This window comes from Taeniopygia guttata, chromosome 1 (genome assembly GCF_048771995.1).
Source record: "Taeniopygia guttata chromosome 1, bTaeGut7.mat, whole genome shotgun sequence".
Taxonomy (NCBI): Eukaryota; Metazoa; Chordata; class Aves; order Passeriformes; family Estrildidae; genus Taeniopygia; species Taeniopygia guttata.
Genome location: NC_133024.1, coordinates 30,615,655 through 30,633,835, shown reverse-complemented (window position 1 = coordinate 30,633,835; position 18,181 = coordinate 30,615,655). Strand labels below are relative to the sequence as shown.

The following is an 18,181-nucleotide window of genomic DNA, read 5'->3' as shown; positions in this document are numbered from 1 at the left end:
TTTTGGTCACTGGGTACCAACCCCTTTGCTCAGGCACAAGGACAAGGGGTGCTCTGCATAGTTCCCCACTACCTAATCACAGACGTCTTCCAAAACAACTCCTTCTGTAAAGTTTGTCTGTATTTATTTATAACAGCCATGTACAATCCTTATCTCTCCCCAAAATGGGATGTCCTTTTTCAAAAGCTGGCCATTAGTGACCTCAGTCTGGAAATACCTAGTGTGGTTTCCTAAAGAAATGGGAATGTGTGTGCCACATAACCACGGAATCATTCAGGTTGGAAAGGACCTCTAAGGTCACCTATGCCACTTGTTAACCCAGCACTGCCAAGTCCACCACTAAAGCACATTCCTAGGTGACATAATCCCAGATTTAGTCTCCAACTAAAGAAAACTAAGGGTGAAAACTAATGGTAAAACTAAGGGTGCCCCATCCAGTGAGTGGATGCATCCAGCAAGCTGACCTCTCATCCCTCCCAATGAGACATACAGAAACCATATGCTTGCTGTGGTAGCACAACACATGGTGGGATAATGAAATTAGCCATTAATAATGGCTAATTGGAAGCAGCTAATTTGTAAACACCCAAAATCCCAAGGATTATATAATCACTTATGGTTGCCACCAATTTAAGTAGCAGTGTCCCATCCCTTGTTAATGAACCACTAGCATTAGCAGAAGGAAGGTAGGTGTCTGAGAGCTAAACTAATGCCCATTCTGATGCTCCAGGAGCATTGCCCACCCAGCCAGCCTTCTCTCCCCTGGGCAAGACAAAAACACTTTACTTATGGAAAGCTGAAGAGCAAAGCACAGTTTTTAATTGACAACATTTATCAGCTTGATTAGCAGCACAAGTGCTCATCACTCAGAGCTTAAGTGAACCCAAAATAATCCCCTTGCTGGCTGCTCCACAGGTCTGTGCTACTGAGGAGGAGTTGCAAAAGCAGCTCGTGGGGATTTTCTCCCCCCCATCAGTACCAGATGCTTTGTAGCATCCCAGATGCTACAAAGAGGCCCAAGTGCATCACCTGCCCTCAGAAAAGCCTTAAAAATAAATGGCCTGATATAAACCCCCAAGTAATACATCAAATTTGATCCTTGTGGAAAGGCTGACAGCCTCATTGAGCAGTCCAGGAATGCACCCAGTAGTCCAATCCACCCTGATAAAAGGGCCAGGGAAGGCACTAGCCTTCAGATCTCCAGCAGAAGAAGGGGTGAAAAATAAGGGAGGTATATCCAGGGAGGTCATGGGGACATCCTGGCACTGAACAGCAGCTTTTGAGTGACAGTGAGGCCAAGACTTTCACAGTGATAGCACTCATTGCCACAGAGAGACATGGGGAAAGCAGCAGTGCTGGGAAAGGATGGTTGGCAACTGCCTTCTGCAGGAGCACAACAGGCTGAGAGAGGAGGAAGATGCTCCTAGCTGACATGCAAGATTAATTGCTGGACTGGTGCATAAAGTGAGCTGAGAGACACGAGAGGGTATTTCCATGGGAGGTTGTGCAGAAAGAACCAGAGAGATCAGGAAGGGAGCCTGGAAAGGAGGGGAGGAGGGAGGTCTGGTGCCTTTCTAAAAGCCACACTGAAGTTAACAGCAGGAGTTTTGGGTTTGATGTAGGAGATGCTGGATGCTTCTCTGCAGCCTGTACCATGGCCAAGGGCTGGCACTTGGCTGCTCATTCATAAAATTACTGCTACACCCTGCAGCTTGGAGCTGTGCTTTCCAGTGATCCTTGCAACACTTTGACAAGACACCCTGTGCAATGTCCATCCCTATGAAAACAGGATGGCAGTGGTCTCAGCCAAGGAGTTCCAGCCTTTCTGATATCCAGATTTGCCTGAAATTTGCCCTGCTGTCCCACCCTACAGTGACTGTCACCTTGCCAGCCATCTGTCCTCGCTGCAGGGCTACTCTCACATGACAGCGTGTAGATGGATTTGAGTTGCAAAGGAAATGCCAAGCAGAAGGGGAAGGGATACTGTTCAGGATCATTTAGAAAAACAAACAAATAACTAAAAAAACACCTTGCAAAATAATTAAAAGGAAGGGGCAGAGGGAATGTTCTTAGGGCAGTGTTAAAATTCATTACTCTCTCTAATTTACAGCATTTCATGCTTACCAGGCTGAACTTCACCTCTGCCACATTAAAATGCCCAAGAGCTGTCTAATTACTCTTTGCCTTCTTGGACCAAGCTCAGATGCTCCAGGAGCACAAGAACTGGGTGTTTTCATGCCTGATTTGAATTAACAACTCTACACTTGCATATGCATGTGTTTGCCTGTGAGCAGGGAGGGGAATCTGCACTCACCACTCTTAGCATGAATTTTTATCAGCAGTGGTCTGATCCCAACCTGCCATGAAGGAGTTAGAAAAAAAACTACTTTGTTGGAAGACTGAGCCAGATTTATGACTCAGTGGTGTTGTGGACTCCCCTTTTCACCTCCAGCATCATCCAGGTGCTCCAGCTCCTGCCAGCTGGTAACAGTCATGACTCTAAGAGCTCCAGCAGGGAGAAGGACTGAAAGTGTTTGCATTGGCCAGGACCAAATACTTGCTGAAAGGCTCTTCCCTCTTCCCCTCCAAACATCTTCCTCTCCTTGCCTTCCAGCTCAGAGGCTTCTCAGGTGGCTGGCATGGGCTCACTAAGCCAGTGTTATGCAAGGCTGCAGCCCGGCCAGGAGCAAAACCTCCAGGTCAGACAAAACACATTTTTCTAAAGGACAGGATCTGCTGCCCTTCAGCTCTGCTCCTACTAAACAGGAGAGGGCTTTGATAGTACATTGCAAAAGCACAGGATCAGCCAAGGAGAAGACTAAGCAGGAGCCAGGCACGTGGTTGCCCAACCCTCAACCAGATGCAATCTTATGGGGCTCAGTACTGCCGTGTTCAGAGCAGCAGGCAGGCTTTTTATAAATACATTAGTTAAATTTTTTACAGCCTCCTTGGGTGTTTCTATTGACAGGAATATGGTAACACCAGGGCTATCATCTCACCCACCAACACAAAAGTCCAGCTCAGCAGAGGAAACCCTGTTGATGCAAGGAGAGAGTTACACACGCTGTTTTCTCCAGGGCCCAGGGAAGAAGAAGAAGGAGCTGAATTGCCACTCACTGTTTACACTGAACATAAGATAAGCACTCCACATCTCTTGGCCAACAACTCTATGCCAACCATGCCAAAAAAGCCTCAAGTCCTCTTAGAATGGTAGAATGGTTTGGGTTGGGAGGGACCTTCAAGATCCTCTAGTTCCATCCGTCCTCACACAGCTCCTCTGGGCAGCCTGTGCCAGTGCCTGTGCCATTCCCAAAGCCCTTTTCCACTCCCAGCTGTGCATGCACTGTAGTTTTGCTTTGGACCCCAAATGGCATGGCCCAGAGCCAGCAGCACAGTGCAGCATCCTGCATTAGCAAGGTCCACAAGGAGGGGAAGCTGAAACCGCACTGATGGAAATTGGAAAACAAGGCATCATTTCTTCTCAAATTGACTGTGGTTAACCAGGGAAGCTAATTCCCACAGGAAGTTACAGGTTGCTCATGTCCAGATGTTTTTGAGCACAGTTGGACATCTTTACAGAGCAGCTGCTTTAGCCAAAATGCAAATTACTGAACATTTACAGTGGTTACTTGCTGAAACAAACTGTTGAAGAACAGAGCACTGAATGTCCCCTTCTGGCCTTTATCTCTTTTCTTCATCAGGTCATATCTCTGTTCTCATTTAAGAGCTAAATGTTAAAATTATATAATAATTATATATAAAAAAAATTTACTCTTAATTATGTTTATACAAGCTCTGATTTTAATCAGTGATTTCCTACAGCACAGATGGCATCCAAATCAGGACACCTTAACACAGCACCTTTCAGCCTGAGGGTTAATCTTGCATGAGCAACCACAGGGACTAGCTGCTCCCCCTCAGAAATTCAGGTGATGGATTTAGCCCCAAAAACATCCTGATGGGGCTAAGGGCTGTTTGTTCTAAGTGAGTAAACCCTCTGGCTTTTTCAAAGCATATAAGTAAAGCAAATGCTCCCTGATGAATCCTCCTCCTCCATGAAGCAGGAAAAAGCACCACTCTCCCTCTGCAGAGATCTTGATCCCTCCTGCAAAGCACTCCAAGACCTGCAAAGGAAGTTGCTGTCTAACAGCAGGCTATTACTGAAAATAAACTAAAAAAAAAAAAATGTCCTTTTGACAAGGGCATGTAGTGATAGGACAATCTGGAATGGCTTCAAACTGAAAAGGAGTACGTTTAGATTTGAAATCAGTAAGAAATTCTTCCCTGTGAGGGTGGTGAGGCACTGGCACAGGTTGCCCAGATAAGCTGTGGCTGCCCCATCCCTGGAAGTGTTCAAGGCCAAGGCTGGATGTGGCTCTGAGCACCCTGGTCTAGTGGAAGGTGTCCCTGCCCACGACAGGGGGTTGGAACTGGATGATCCTTAAGGTACTTCCCAGCCAAATCATTCTAGAGCTGTATGAATCAAGAGCAATCTTTCATTAAAAAATGCATCTGCACCAGGGCCAGGGAAAGGGCAGGGTCACACATCCTGGCAGAAAGCTACTGCAAGTGACTCCATATCACCAAAACACATCTGGCTGCCAGCATCTGCACAAAATCAACTGGAGATAAGATGTCACATTTGGAGGCTGTTTCCAGCAATGCACAGTGATCTTTATCATATTTGCTTTACTTCCTTTGGATTTTTTTCCACCAGAACATCACTCTTCTATTGCTTAGCAGCAAGATGACAGCACAGGGAGAGACATAGGTCGGCAGGTCTGTATGTATGTGCAGGATTGGGATATTTTCTTCCTGGGAAGGCCAGGGTTAACAGGAGGGTCTGGGCATCCTTGTATACCCATCTCCTTTAGGAGCCAGCGGGGTGTGCTGACCAGGAGCTGCCTTTCTGCTTGCATGACGCACACTGGGACTGAGGCCTTTGACCGGGGAGTTCCTCATGCCTTGCAGCAATGAGTCACCCTTTGCAAACACAGTCAGATGCTGGAGCTGCAGGAGAAAAGGCAGCCCCATGCTGGGAACACTCTCATAACCCTGTGCTGGCTCCAGCTCTGCCTGGCCAGAGCTTTGCACACAAGTCAGGCTTGTGGCACCAGCCAGACCAGCCCTTCCCTCAGCACAGACTCCGAGATCAGATGGGACAAGGATGCATGTCTGAAGGCATCCTGACACAGGAGCGAGTAGCAAGCTCAAAGCAAAGCTGGTGGCAGCATCTCCCACTGGATCGGAAAATGCAGGAGGCTGGAGGGATGCAGGAATAGCACGGAGAAGAATGAAACAACAGCAAAAGGAGGTGGCTTAAAGACAGACCCAAAAACAAGGCAGTAATGTGCCACCAGGCAGTCAGCCTTGGCTGAGGGAAAGCAGAGACATGCTGAATACATTCAGCACTCAGGATCCAGCTCACCCCAATCCACTCATGGTCTGGGGAGAACACAGAAGTTTTGGGTACCTTCCACATGCTGTTTGGTCCCTCACCCAGCATTACTGATTGTGTGCTTGTTTCCCAGGCCACAGCAGGGTTAAAAACCCTTGGAGATCACCAGGAGTTGCAGGACAAGAAACAAAAGGTGAATTAATAAGCTTTCCCAATGCCAAGTTCCTGGAGGCAGCCATGACTTCACTAACCCCTCATGCCTCAGCACACCCTAACCCTGGTTAATAATTGCAAGGAGCAGCACAGGGCCAGCAACACCAAAGCACTCCCAAGCTCACTCAGCAGCCAATGCAGCTTCCAAAAAAACACCTTTGTGCAGGAGAAGGCAGGGACCTTCTCCAGCACATGACACTGCTCACACAGAGCAGTTTTCAGGCACTGGAAAAATACAACCTAGGAAGAGCAGACTCACACATACAGAACTGAGCCACCTGCACCAATGGTCATCCAGACACATGGATCCTGCCTAGCCCAGGAGGGCTGCCACCCCACCTGAGCATCATGTTGAACAACAACCACACACCCCACGAGGTTACAGAGATGCTGTGCCCTTCTCAGCATCCATTTTGATCACCAGAAGAGGAGGGGAGAGGATGCTATCTTTGCAGGTTTGGACTGAGAAGGTGATTTTATTATTTATTCAGCATTTCTAATTGAACAGCTAGACCCGCTCCTTTTAAGTCCAGTCACACTGACTCCAGTGGGAGCCTTGCACCACATCAATACACTCACACTGGTTTTCTTGCCAGCTGGGCAAAAGAATTACGGTCTAAAGGCAGGCCTGTACCTTTATGAGGTGGAAAGAGGGAAGGACTAGGATGGAAGAGTAACAGGGCATTGCTTGATATGGCAATCTTAGCCTTTTTTTTTTGGACATTATGGGTGACATAGGTGCTTATTTAAGAGGTTGAGGAACCAGAAAATCCATTTAGAAAACTCATACTTAGTGCAGATAAAATGCAGCACGTCTCCATGCAAATGCTCTGCCTTCAACAGCTTCCGCAGCCTCTGGGATGATTAAAGCAATTGAACTTCAAATGATGCACAGAGACGCATCAGGAGGAGCAGAAGAGATAACGGGGCTGCAGCTACTCCGTAGGAGAGCAAGGAGAGGCAGCTGGATCCTTCAAGATCATCCCTCCCAGGCTAGCTGTGATGTCTGTCCTTCTGGCTGATCCAGAGCATCCTCCCTGCAGCTCCAGCCCTGACCACTTCACAACATGCCCTATCTCTCTCTGGGAGTGTTCAAGGAGAGGATGGATGGGGCATGTGGGACATGTCCCTGCTCATGGCAGAGTACTGGAATAAGATGATCTTCAGGGACCCTTCCAAGCTAAACCATGCTCAAGGCAATGGGTTTCTTCACTTTCCATCACCTTCACCCCTTGCTGCAGGCAGAGCCCGAAACTCCATCCCCACAGAGGCCCAGAGGTACAACCACATCCTTCAGGTCTCCTCTTGAGAGGCTCCTGGCCACTCCAGAAATGTATCCCTTGACCTGCTCCACTTCAAGCAGGATAGGAACATCTCCTGCAATTCCAGATGATGGGGTCACCCCAAATGCTTCTGACAATAGACTCCACACCACAGGTTTTGCTCCAGTCCTACAGCTAATGGCCTCAAGTCAGGTCTCAAACCTCTGCCAAGACTCCCAGCTTTTGCTAATAAACCATTTTAGGATTTTCTCTTTGCCTGACCCAAATCGGAATAAAAGCACCAAGGCACTCTGTGGAAAAGTCCAAGAAGGCACAAAGTCCACTTCAGACTTGAGTCCTCCCTGCTCAGTTTTCTCTTTGATAGGACCTCAACCCAATTGCCAGCCACTTCCCAAAACCCACATCCTGTAAATTCCAACGTCACAACAGCAAATATCAGACCACACCTGGGCACTGACTGATAAGAACATTCTCCTTGTCTGTAAAACTTTCAGGATCGCCTAGCAAAATCTGCTGGTTTTAAATTTAATTTTACCTCCTTTTCCTAATTCTTAAATTCCTAAAATTCTTAAATGAATTTTTCTTTCTGTGACTATTCTAAAGCATCATGAGGACGAAGGTAATATTTAAAGGCTTGCAGCAACTGATAGTGCTACTGCTTTTGAACAGGTCTCTCTTAGGCAGATTGGACCACTTCAAATCTGTAAGATTTATTAGAAATCCTTGTCACTGGATCCACTCAGTTCTTACAAGCTGAAAGGTCTGAATGTAAGTTCCCACTGTCTTAATCTGGGCTCTTCAAACTGTTTCTGCTTTGGGTGCTGCAACTCCCCCAACTTCCAGCCAGCTTTTCCCCCCGTTGTTCCTTCATTTCAGCAGTGCTGCCCTTCTCTAAACAGAGGGGTAAGAGTTTGCCATACAACCCTTGGAGCAGAAAGGCTGCTGCTTTCTCTAGGCAGGGACTGGACATCAGTTTTCCACCTCGTTCAGGGAGATGGATACAGGTCACGATGCTGGGCACCACATCCACTCTGTTCCAGATCACAGAGTAATGGACTGGTTTGGGTGGGAAGGGATCTTAAAGGTCATGAAGTCCAACACCTTCTGCCATGGACAGCTACACCTCTCACTTCTCAGATGAGGATTCCTCCTCTTATGAAGACCTATTGCTTTGTTGCAGCTCTGCAAGGCTGGTGCTGGCTCCTGCTACCACAGCTGGCAGCCAGACCCATCACCCTGCTCTCACCCAAACAAAAATGCCCATCACTGCTCTGATGTCTGGATTCTCTGCACAGCCTGGCTTCTTCAGGAGGAGGCTCAGAGCATGTTCCTAGCCCATGCTGAGCAGCAAGCAGGAGAGTGTGGGCTGAGCACAACCCTCTGGGATCAGGACTAAGCCCCCTCCTCCTCTCCCAGACACTACCCTACCACAAGCCCTTGCTCTGTATCTCTTTAGACACTCTCACGTTGCAGAGCTCTGAGCTGGAGCAACGAGTCTCAGAGCATGTAGGAGATGTACCCTGTGGCACAGGGAGGAGTTCCACTCCCCTGCACAGGACAGGGCCCTGGCACAGCCCCGTGTTAGATGCAATAAATCACCACTCTCCTGCTCCTGCCTGCCAGGATCCAAAGGCAACACTTGCTGGGCAGGCAGCCAGCAGCCAACATCCCCATCCTGCACTCATGCAGCAGTGGTAGTCTGGCTCAGAAAAAGTAGAGTTTGCAGCTGCAGCTTTTATCAAATCAAGGCTTCCCTTTGCTCAGCAGAGAAATCACCTCCCTTAATCACCCCTAAGCAATCCTCACAGTATTTACACATGCTCAAACAACTGGTAGGACCAGCTCTTCAAGGGTTTGGGAGCAATAAGCCTGCAGACATTTAATAGGAAGTTTTGATTACCAGGGTGTGCCTCAGAAAAAATACAACAAATGAACCCCAAACCCTGAGAGACAAACAGACATGCATCCTTTGTCTCTATACAGGACTGGAGGAAATGGTGGAACAGCCCAGGAGGGGCTGTGAAGGGATGGAGTCAACCAAAGCCACCTGCATCCTGCACCAAGGAGTCGGGGGAGCTCAAACCAGTGGAAATGTGATGAAAACTGGGATGGAGGGTGCTTGCTGCAAGGGAGGGATGCCTTTTGTCACCCAGAGAAATCTGTATGGATTATTTGGAGATGTAACAAAAACACTCCAGGAACAGCCACAAAAACACGGTGCATCATGATTTAAGGGAAGGTAATACAGGAGCAGAGCTGGAGCTTTGCCCTTTTCACCAGGAGCTCAGAGAGACCTGCTGCTGCCTGTCATGCTGTAGCTACATAGGAAGCAATATCCTGTGTACCTTTCCTGATGGTAAAAGCATGGCCCTGCCCTGGTCTGCTGCAGCCTTGTTTGATAGCTATGTCTAGGTCACAAGATAAACCTTGAAGGAATAAACCACGGCTGCAGTCTCTCTCATGTAAGGATGAGCTGCAGCCAGGCAAGGAGAAAATTTCATAGAATCATGGAACCACAGAATGGTTTCAGTTGGAAAAGACCTTACAGGTGATCTAGTTCCAACCCCTCTGCCATGAGACATCTTTCACTAGACCAGGTTGCTCAGAGGCCCATCAAGCCTGGCCTTGAACACTGTCAAGGGTGGGGCATCCACAGCTATACTGGGTGACCTGTGCCAGTGCCTCAACACCTCACAGGAAAGAATTTCTTCCTACCATCTAATCTAAACCTGCTGTCTCAGTTTGAAGCCATTCCTCCTTGTCCCATCTCCCCATGCCCTTGTAAAAAAGTCTCAGCTCTCCTGCAGCCCCTTTATGTTCTGGAATGTGCTCTAAGGTCTCCTTGAACCCTTCTCTTCTCCAGGCTGAATAATTCCAACTCCCTCAGCCTGTTTTCATAGTGGAGGTGCTCCAGCCCCCTGACCATCCTCATGACCTCTTCTGGTGCCTTTCCAACACATCTGTCTTCTGCTGGGGGCTGCAGTAAGCTGGGAAAGTCCCTGCATGGTACAGAAAAGGCGCCCTCTTCCACAAATCATTTCAGAGCTTCACATTAAGGTTTCCAGCCTCCCAGAATGGGCCAGACTTAAGGAGGTTGGGATGCTTTATAGTCCCCTCTCCCTTTAACCTTCGTTCCCAATGGATGGAAGTCACAGGACAGGAGGGAACAGAGCTGATGCTCAGATGGATGGTGGAATGACTAAAACTGGTCATTTCTGCACAAGGGCAAACCAAGGGGCGGGGAGAGCTTTTCTCTGCCAGAAGAGTATTTTAAGGCAAAATGCATCAAAGTGTTATTGAACTGGGACACAAAAGCTGCAGCCAGGGGCTTAGGAGCTCAGTCCAGCCCCTCTGAAGGGCTGGACCAGGCCCAAAGGAGCCAGTCTCTGACCTAGATGCTGCAAACCCCGCGGGCTCCCAGCACGGCTTTGCAGGGGTATCATCTGTCACATCTCCAGTCCACAAAGATCCCCAAAGCATGAGGATCTGCAGTATTGGCTGAAAAACCAATGCATCATGCAGAAAAGCAAAAACTGTGAAGTCTCTTTGGCCACAGAGTGTGGAGCAGAAAAGATTTTTTTTTTTCTCAGAGAGGGTGAAAAACTCAATGGCAACCATTCCTATTTCCCTCCACAACCTCAAGAAGTCACTCCTATGCCTTCTACAGTGCAAGTGAATTTAGTAGGAATAGGCTATGGATGAAAAGTCTCCATGGTGTGAAAGGGAGAGCTCAGAGCATGTAAAGGGTTAATGCAGCCAGACAGATGCTTGCCTGGTGAAAAACTTAGCTTCCACGAAGCCACTGGGTCTGTATCCATTTTCTGCAGTGCCCAGAGCCTGGTCCTTTCTCCCTGGGTAATCAACTGGAAGTGAGCAGAGGAGTAATCACCGCCCCTCATTCCCCACCCGTGACACTGCCCGCAGGGATGGGAGATGCAGGAGAGATGCAGGAGCACCCTCTGTCCCAGAGCAAGTCAGCACAAGCCCACTGCTGAGGCTCTGTGCCCCACAGCCCCTCAGAAGAGCAGGTGAAGGTGAAGGCCTGAAGACATCAGTAAGTAAAGATGCCCAAGTGTGCCCTGCACCACCATGGCACGAGCAGAGTGGCACAGCTCTGTGTGGGCTGAGGAGGCTTCTCTGTGCAAGGGGTTTCACCTCTGGACATCTGCAGAGAAAGGACTTGATAACTCTGGAGGTTAGTGAGGAGGAAGAGAGTGAGTGCCTGATCCCAGCCTTCAAGGCGCAGCTGCATCCTTCTCCTTCTCTCTGTATTAACCTGATGCTGCCCTGCTTGGAGAAGGCATTAGGAGAAGAATCTTGGCATCTCTGGACAGCCAAAAATATCCAATAATTAATGCACAAGCGTGAGCAGATTTAGAGGATGCACTTGTTCTTCGTATCATCATACCCCAGCACGAATACTGTCTAAATTCCTCTTGGGATCAGAGCCAAAGCCTTTTTTAAAGCATGGATGCTTTGTTATTAATCCACGCAGCAACCAGGAAAGGGAGAGATGGATTCATTTTTTTGAGGCATAATCAAGGACAACAAATTATCTCAGCTGGGTTTCATCTGCTTCACTGCTGGTCTGGTCCCACATCAGGAAGATGGTGAGACCTGCTTGGCTAACACAACCCTTCCCAAAGGAGGCACCAGGACAGGGTGTCTGGACCACAGAGTCCCGGCCTCCTACACTGACAAATGCTAAGACATCCTTATAGCAGAGCCAAGCACCTTGCAAGAGAGGTGATGTGCTCTAATTCACACTCTCCTACTCTCCTCTGATGTGAAGCAGTTGCAGAGCCTCTAAGCAAGCCTCCTAAGCTAAACTGAATGAATTCACACCCCAGCACCAACACTGCCCCCAGTTTAAATCGCTCTTCTGCCTGCCTGGAGTTCACCCCTTGGATGTATTTGGAGTCAGCAAGCACATCCTCTCTCTGCCTTTGTTTCGCTGGGCTTGGCTTTTATAGCCTCGTATAATAGCTCTCCATCCCTCTGAGCAGCTTCAGAGCCCTTTTCCCTGCACCTGCTCCAGTCTGAGTTAATCCCTCTCAAGCACCAGATCGAAGAGCCTGGTTCTTCCACGTTAACTCTTCCGTACCCATGTCCCACAGACATCCTTTGCCTGTTTCCCTTAGCTTTTTAGCAACATTCCTGGGGGCATCCAGGACCAAAGCAGCCCTGAAACCCCAGTCTCAGCTATCCCAATATGATTCAATCTCTAAACATAGCACAAAGTCCAGACACAACGTGCCCCACTGCACAGGCTGGTATACAACGTAGGGGACAGCCCCATAGCCTGAACCCCTCCTCGAGGTCAGCTGTTGCCCTCTGGCTGAGCACCACATCCACCTCTCAGCTTGGTTTTGCAGGCGAATCTCGGCATGAAAAATGAGAATGAGCTCAGATCCTCCCTTAAACGCTTTAAGCAGATTGAAGCTCTGCTGTGTGGGCTTAGTCTGTCCAGCAGCGCCCTTTGTCACCTCCCCCAGGCCCCCCCGGCAGAAATCTTCTCCACTGACATACCCCCACATGCACCATGTAAACTAACAGCACATCCAGGTAAAGGAGACCTGGAGTATCTCCTTTCCCCAAAAACGAGGGCACAGCTACAACTCAGTCCCCTTTAGTAATAGTTGTGGGTTTCTACCTCCCTCCACCTCAGAGGCTTGAGAATACCCACAGTAGTTGTCCATCACCAGCTGAAAGCTCCCTCAAACAGAAAATGCCATGGTGGACACAGCTGGGCAGGGATTCTCCTGGGCTTGTGGCCATGTCAGAACCACACCTAAGTCATTTCATACAGGGACTGGGGTGCTGCTGAGAGGGAGCAGGGTGGACTTGAGTCTGCCACAAACCTGAGTGCCTTGGTCATGTCACTTTGCCCCTCTTTCATGTGTCACTGCTTTGCAGATGGCATTATTCCTTCTGCATGTCATCATGGTGTCCTTACAACATGACAAAGGGACTTGATTTCTACTCTCAGCAGGGCCTGCTAGAGCAAGCCCTGCTGGCTTCCTCAAAACCTGCTTTTCCTTTCGCTCATGACTTGATCCTTAATTCTGGTGCCAAGAAGAAAGTTTTTTCCAACCAGTTCCAGTACACAGCTGCTGGCAAGTACCAACCACCAAGCAAGCTAGCCCCCATGCATGCAGCAGCACCTGTACCCATGCACCCATTGCAGGAGGGGTCCAGACCTCACATCCCACTCCTAAGGGTACGAAAAGGGTTTCTGAAAGAGCATCTCTCACTCCCTCTTGTGTTTTATAACCCCACTGCCTGGGTCATGGGCTGGAGCTGAGCCCCAGGTGATTCACATGACAGAATTACTTAAATAAGTAGGAGGCAGCTGATGTTCCTGGGAAGAGCAGGGGGAAATAGATCCCACCAGGACAGATGTGCCTCTAGCAATATGTTGCACTGAGCAGAAGTAAGTGGTGAGCACTCGCCCCAGGCTCTGCACCTCCATCCATGTCCGACTCTGCTGCTTTACCCCTGCACTAGTCCTTGCTGCCCCAAGGATGCTGCCAACAGGTGACTCTTGCCTGTATGCCAAAATTTGTTCCTCCTCAATTCACTGCTACCCTGAGCAGCAGGGCCAGCCAGGCTCCCTGCACCTTGGGCTACCACAATCCATGTGCAGAGCAAGGGGTGAGAGATGTAGCTCCAGGGACCCCACGTTGCCTTCCCTCCAGTGTAACAGTGGTTCAGCATGCTTGGAACCCAGGCTGACCCTGGCAAGCAGATCCCTCAAAGATACAAGATGGGATGGAGATAAAAGGTGCCCTGGGGAAAGCCTGCAGCATGGTCCTTGCTGGCTGCAGAAGACCAGCAGCTGAGGATTTAAGAGCATTCTCCACCACGCAGTGAGCTCCCTGCTCTGCTTGCAGCTCCATTTGCCGTGGTTGCACTCCGCACCAAACTCAGAGCTAACACAGCATCCAGGCAGAAATGGTAACTGGTGATAAATAACTGGCAATATATCCAAGCACGACACAGGCTGGATCTGCAGAGCCAGGCGTGCACCCACGCTCACCTGCAGCTACCAGAGTGGGAGGTGAGGGATAGAAGACCAGAGCCACATCCAATGGGACACCCTTTGCTAGAAAGCATCAAGCTGCTGTCTCAAGCTCGAAATAACATTTTTCAGGGAAGGAAGGAAAGATTGGGATTTGGGAAATCCAGATTCATATCTCTGCTTGGAAACCCCAAAAGCCATCAGTGTCCTGCATCCCAGCAGCAAGTTAGCCTTTCTTGAAAGCAGGAGCTCTCTCTCGCCTTAACTTTCCAGGACACTTTCTAAAAGCCCCTTCGTTTGTCCCAAAAAACCGGAACAAAGAACAATACCGAAACCTCAGGATTTTTTCTCAGTGCAGAAACCCTGCTGTTCTCCAGCCAGCGCCCAGGCCTCGGCGCTCAAAGTTTCTGTCCAGCCTGGCTCCACAAGCTGAACTGGGGGGCAGCTGTGGGGTTTTAACTATCCGGGACGCAACTTTCCTATGCACCACACCGAGCACCCCGACTTCAGCACCCCAAACACCAGCGCTCGTTGAAGGCAAGGGCAGCAGCGTGCTCCGCGCAGGGGAGGAGGAGGCTGCCTGCTTCGGGCTTTTTTCCCCCAAAATCCCTTTACGCACATACACGCTCAGGTGCAAACACACGCTGCCCCCACCCCGGAACGCGGCTGCTACCCGGTTCCCAAAGCCACAGGTGCCCCCGAGCATCCCCCGAGGCGGGACGCGGCGGGACCCCCGGGCGGGGCGCGGAGCCGTCCCCCCGCGGAGGGAGCAGCGGCGGGGCTGCAGGGACCAGACACCCCCTCCCGGGGCCGGGGGTCGCCTTACCTGCCCGGGTGTGCTGCGGTGCCCGGTGCCGGTGCCGCCGCTCCGGGCGCGCCGCTGCCCGCAGCGCTTCGGCTCCCGCAAGCACCGCCCCGACGGGCGGCAGCGCCGCGCCTGCGCCCGGCACCGGGACACGCCGCGGGACCGCCACCCGCACCGGGACACGCCGCGGGACCGCCACCCGCACCGGGAACCGGCACCGGGACACGCCGCGGGACCGCCACCCGCACCGGGAACCGGCACCGGGACACGCCGCGGGAACGGCACCCGCACCGGCCCCGGCACCGGGATCGGCAATGGGAACCGCGAACGGAACCGGACAGCGAACCGGCACCGGGAATTCTCACTGGGAATGGGAAGCGGCACCGGAAAGCGGCACTCCCCGCTGCTGGGAGCTGTGGGCACTAATGGGAGTGGGGACTGGCACCACCCGGTAGTGGGAAATGGGTGGTGCCAGTCCCCACTCCCACAGGACTTGGGGACCGCTGTGGTGAACTGGGAACGGGGATCCAGATCCAACATTGCCCGGGCACCAACACCTGGGATCACCCAGGAAAAGGGCACATCAGTGGGAACAGGAATGGGGAACTGGGCCTACCCTGACACCAGCAGCACCAGCTGGGAGCTGGAGCTGGGACCAGCACCTGCATAGCTGGACACTGGCACCAGCCACTGGGATCTTCCAGGCACTGGCACTTGGCCCAGCATTGCCCTGGCACTGGATAGTAGGACAAAGCCCTGGGACCTAGCCCTGGCACTGGGAACTGGACAAAGTGGAGCACCATGCACCACCACCAGCTGGGCCACCGAGACACCAGAGAGATGGGACATAACCCATGGAGAATGCAAGGGAGAGTCACCAGAGGTTGCAGGATTTGGGTGCAAAGAGCACATCCCCTGTTAGGAACAGCATGGGGCATGATCACAGAGGCTGAGGAGATGTGTTTTCCAGCCCAAGACCAAAGTTAATCCCCTTTTCTCTTTTGTAAGAGGGAAGCTGAGGCACTGGGAAGGGGGGATCAAAGGCTGGACATGCACTTGGCCCACCTGCACATCTGTGGAGGTCGATGTGCAACAGGCATCGTGGGGCTGGTGATGGGGCCAAGGTGTCCAGACTGGTGGAAAGCTTTCCCAGCTCACAAAAAGACATTTAAGGGGGGAAAACCAAACAAGAGCCACACAAAAGCGCATCCGTCTTCGTGGGAAGGAGCCAGTGAGGTTTTACAGACCCTCTGTCAGGGGCAGCTCTGATCTGATGTGCTGACTTGACACACAGGCTTTATTGGTAGTGTTCATGGTTGATCATAATTGAAGTCAAAAATAGATGGCAAGGAAAGAACAATTAAAGAAAACATTTGGAAGTGACAAGAATAAACTTCTTACATTTAAAATTATGGGTGGTCAGACTCTTCTAAACAACAAAAAAACAGGGCTAAAAGAACAGGGTTAGCTGCTGCCTGGCAGTGACAGTGTGAATGCTTAAGGACATCTGCTTGCCACATTAGCAGTAATGCAGTGAAATTTTGGTGATAAAATTAGAAAGGAGGCCATGCCCAGAGCAGCATGGCCTGGCACAGGCTTCTGTTCCCATCGAGGTGTCACCTGCAGCTCTACGTGGTCACCACAAATCACATGAGTGATTCACCTCCTCTAGGACCAGCCATTTCCTCCAGTTTCTCATTATCTGAAACCCTCATGAACTTTTCATATTAAGGTATTTTCCTGTTAGTTTCGCAATTTCAGTACTTATTCAATTCATGCAATATTTGCGCTACAATTACTTCAATTCATTTATTAGCTGAATGATTAGGAAAGCCAAAATACTGCAGTTCCACAAAGGCTTTGTTTGGCAGCAAAAAGCTGTTTTCTAACATTTCCTTCCCTTTGCTTGTTTTCCCCTCTCCCCCACAGATCTTAGGGCTCCTCAAAACCAGATGTTTCGTACACCTCTGTTCTCTCCCCTTATCAAAATCACCCAAGAAAATAACCCTAACCCCTGCTGTATTTAGCTCTCAAGTCTGTCCACGTGCACTGCTGAGCCATCACCCCTCCATGGTGGAAAACTCCAGCAGCAAAAGGCAAAGACCAAAATAAAAGACAAACCCTCAGTCTCTGAAGATTTTTAAGGGGGAAGAGTAGACCCTAAACAGGTCTCCAACCCCAGAATCCTCCTAATAGCCTTAAAACCAGCTGTCAGGCAGACGAGGGCAGAGATGGAAGGTGCTGCTGCTGCCCCCTGGGAGGGCAAGGAGAGCATAGAGCCTCTTTTGATTTGTGACGTGTTTTAATTGAGAGACACTCCGTCAGTGTAAATTAATTAATGTCATCCATCCTTCCTCTCACCAGCAGAAGTACCTCTTGCCCAGTTAGCCACTATGGGCTTGCTTTAATAAAAAATAATTTCCTGCTGAGCTGTTTCAACAGTTTGACCCCAGAGCTGCTGAAGGGGGGGATCTCACTACTGGGGACATGGGGACAGAGTGGCACAGGGTGGAGTTTGTCACCCACAGGGGTGATGAGTGATGCTGTGCAGAGCTGGATGAAAGGGTTAAAAAGAGGAAAAAAGAAAAGATAAAAAGGACTCACCCTTGAGACAAATCAACAGCAGGAGCCTGGCTTTTATTTTGTTAGCAGATTGGAAAGCACTAGGGAAAAACTGGAAAACATTAGGGAGAAGCTTTTCCACCACATTTAAGCAGCAAGTGGGTCCCCAGACATTCCTCTTGCCCCACAGGGAAGTGGAGCCCCAGCCTGCACTCGTGGCAGGCCCAGATTTTCCTGATTAACTTAGTTGCATTTTCGATTTCAGCCTCAGCGGGGGCAGGAAAATTACGTAAATACGATTTATAAGAACACTTCACGTGTCCTCAGGGTCATGCAAATGAAGCCACAGTGACAGGGCTGCCATCAAGGCTGGGCAGGGGAAAGGAAGAAATAATGACTCTTTAAAACCAGACCCCAAAAATAAGTAGGAATAAGGTAAAAGGCAAGGTGGATGAGGAAAGCCACAGCCAGTGATTCCTCCAACAAATAGAATATCATGATTCACTCTGGGATTTCAAAGCAGATGACTTAGTGAGGTTTTCCTTTCTCCCAGGAATATTTGTTGTTCCTTCTCATGCAGGGGACCCCACGGTGAGATTTAATCCCAGTATGGTCCGAACTGAGTGTCTGCCTGCCCAAAGCAGTGGGAGTTGAAGAGCTGTTCAGTCCTGCCACCCCTGCTCCTACCAGGGCAGCTTTCCTCTCCTGAGGGCATGTTTGGGTGAGGAAAGTGAGACAATGACTGCAGGTGGGCGCTTGGTGCCTGTATCCTCACTTTCATGCCATGGAGATGCAGGGAACAACTTCCAACAGCCCCATCCTCAAGGCAGGAGCTGCCTGGTGAGTGTTCTAAGCACTGGTGATCCCATCAGGTTGCAATCTGCCGCTCCTCTTTGAAG

General features: G+C 50.1%; 1 protein-coding gene across 1 annotated transcript in view; it reads right to left on the bottom strand.

Annotated features, from left to right (window-relative positions):
• The window catches only part of CAPN5 (calpain 5), a 51,682-nt gene extending 36,821 nt beyond the window's left edge, over positions 1 to 14,861 (bottom strand). The window contains exon 1 of the mRNA XM_041715050.2: positions 14,742 to 14,861. The gene's annotated coding sequence lies outside the window, so the exon portion shown is untranslated. The remainder of the gene's footprint in view (positions 1 to 14,741) is intronic.
• Positions 14,862 to 18,181: the final 3,320 nt, after the last annotated feature.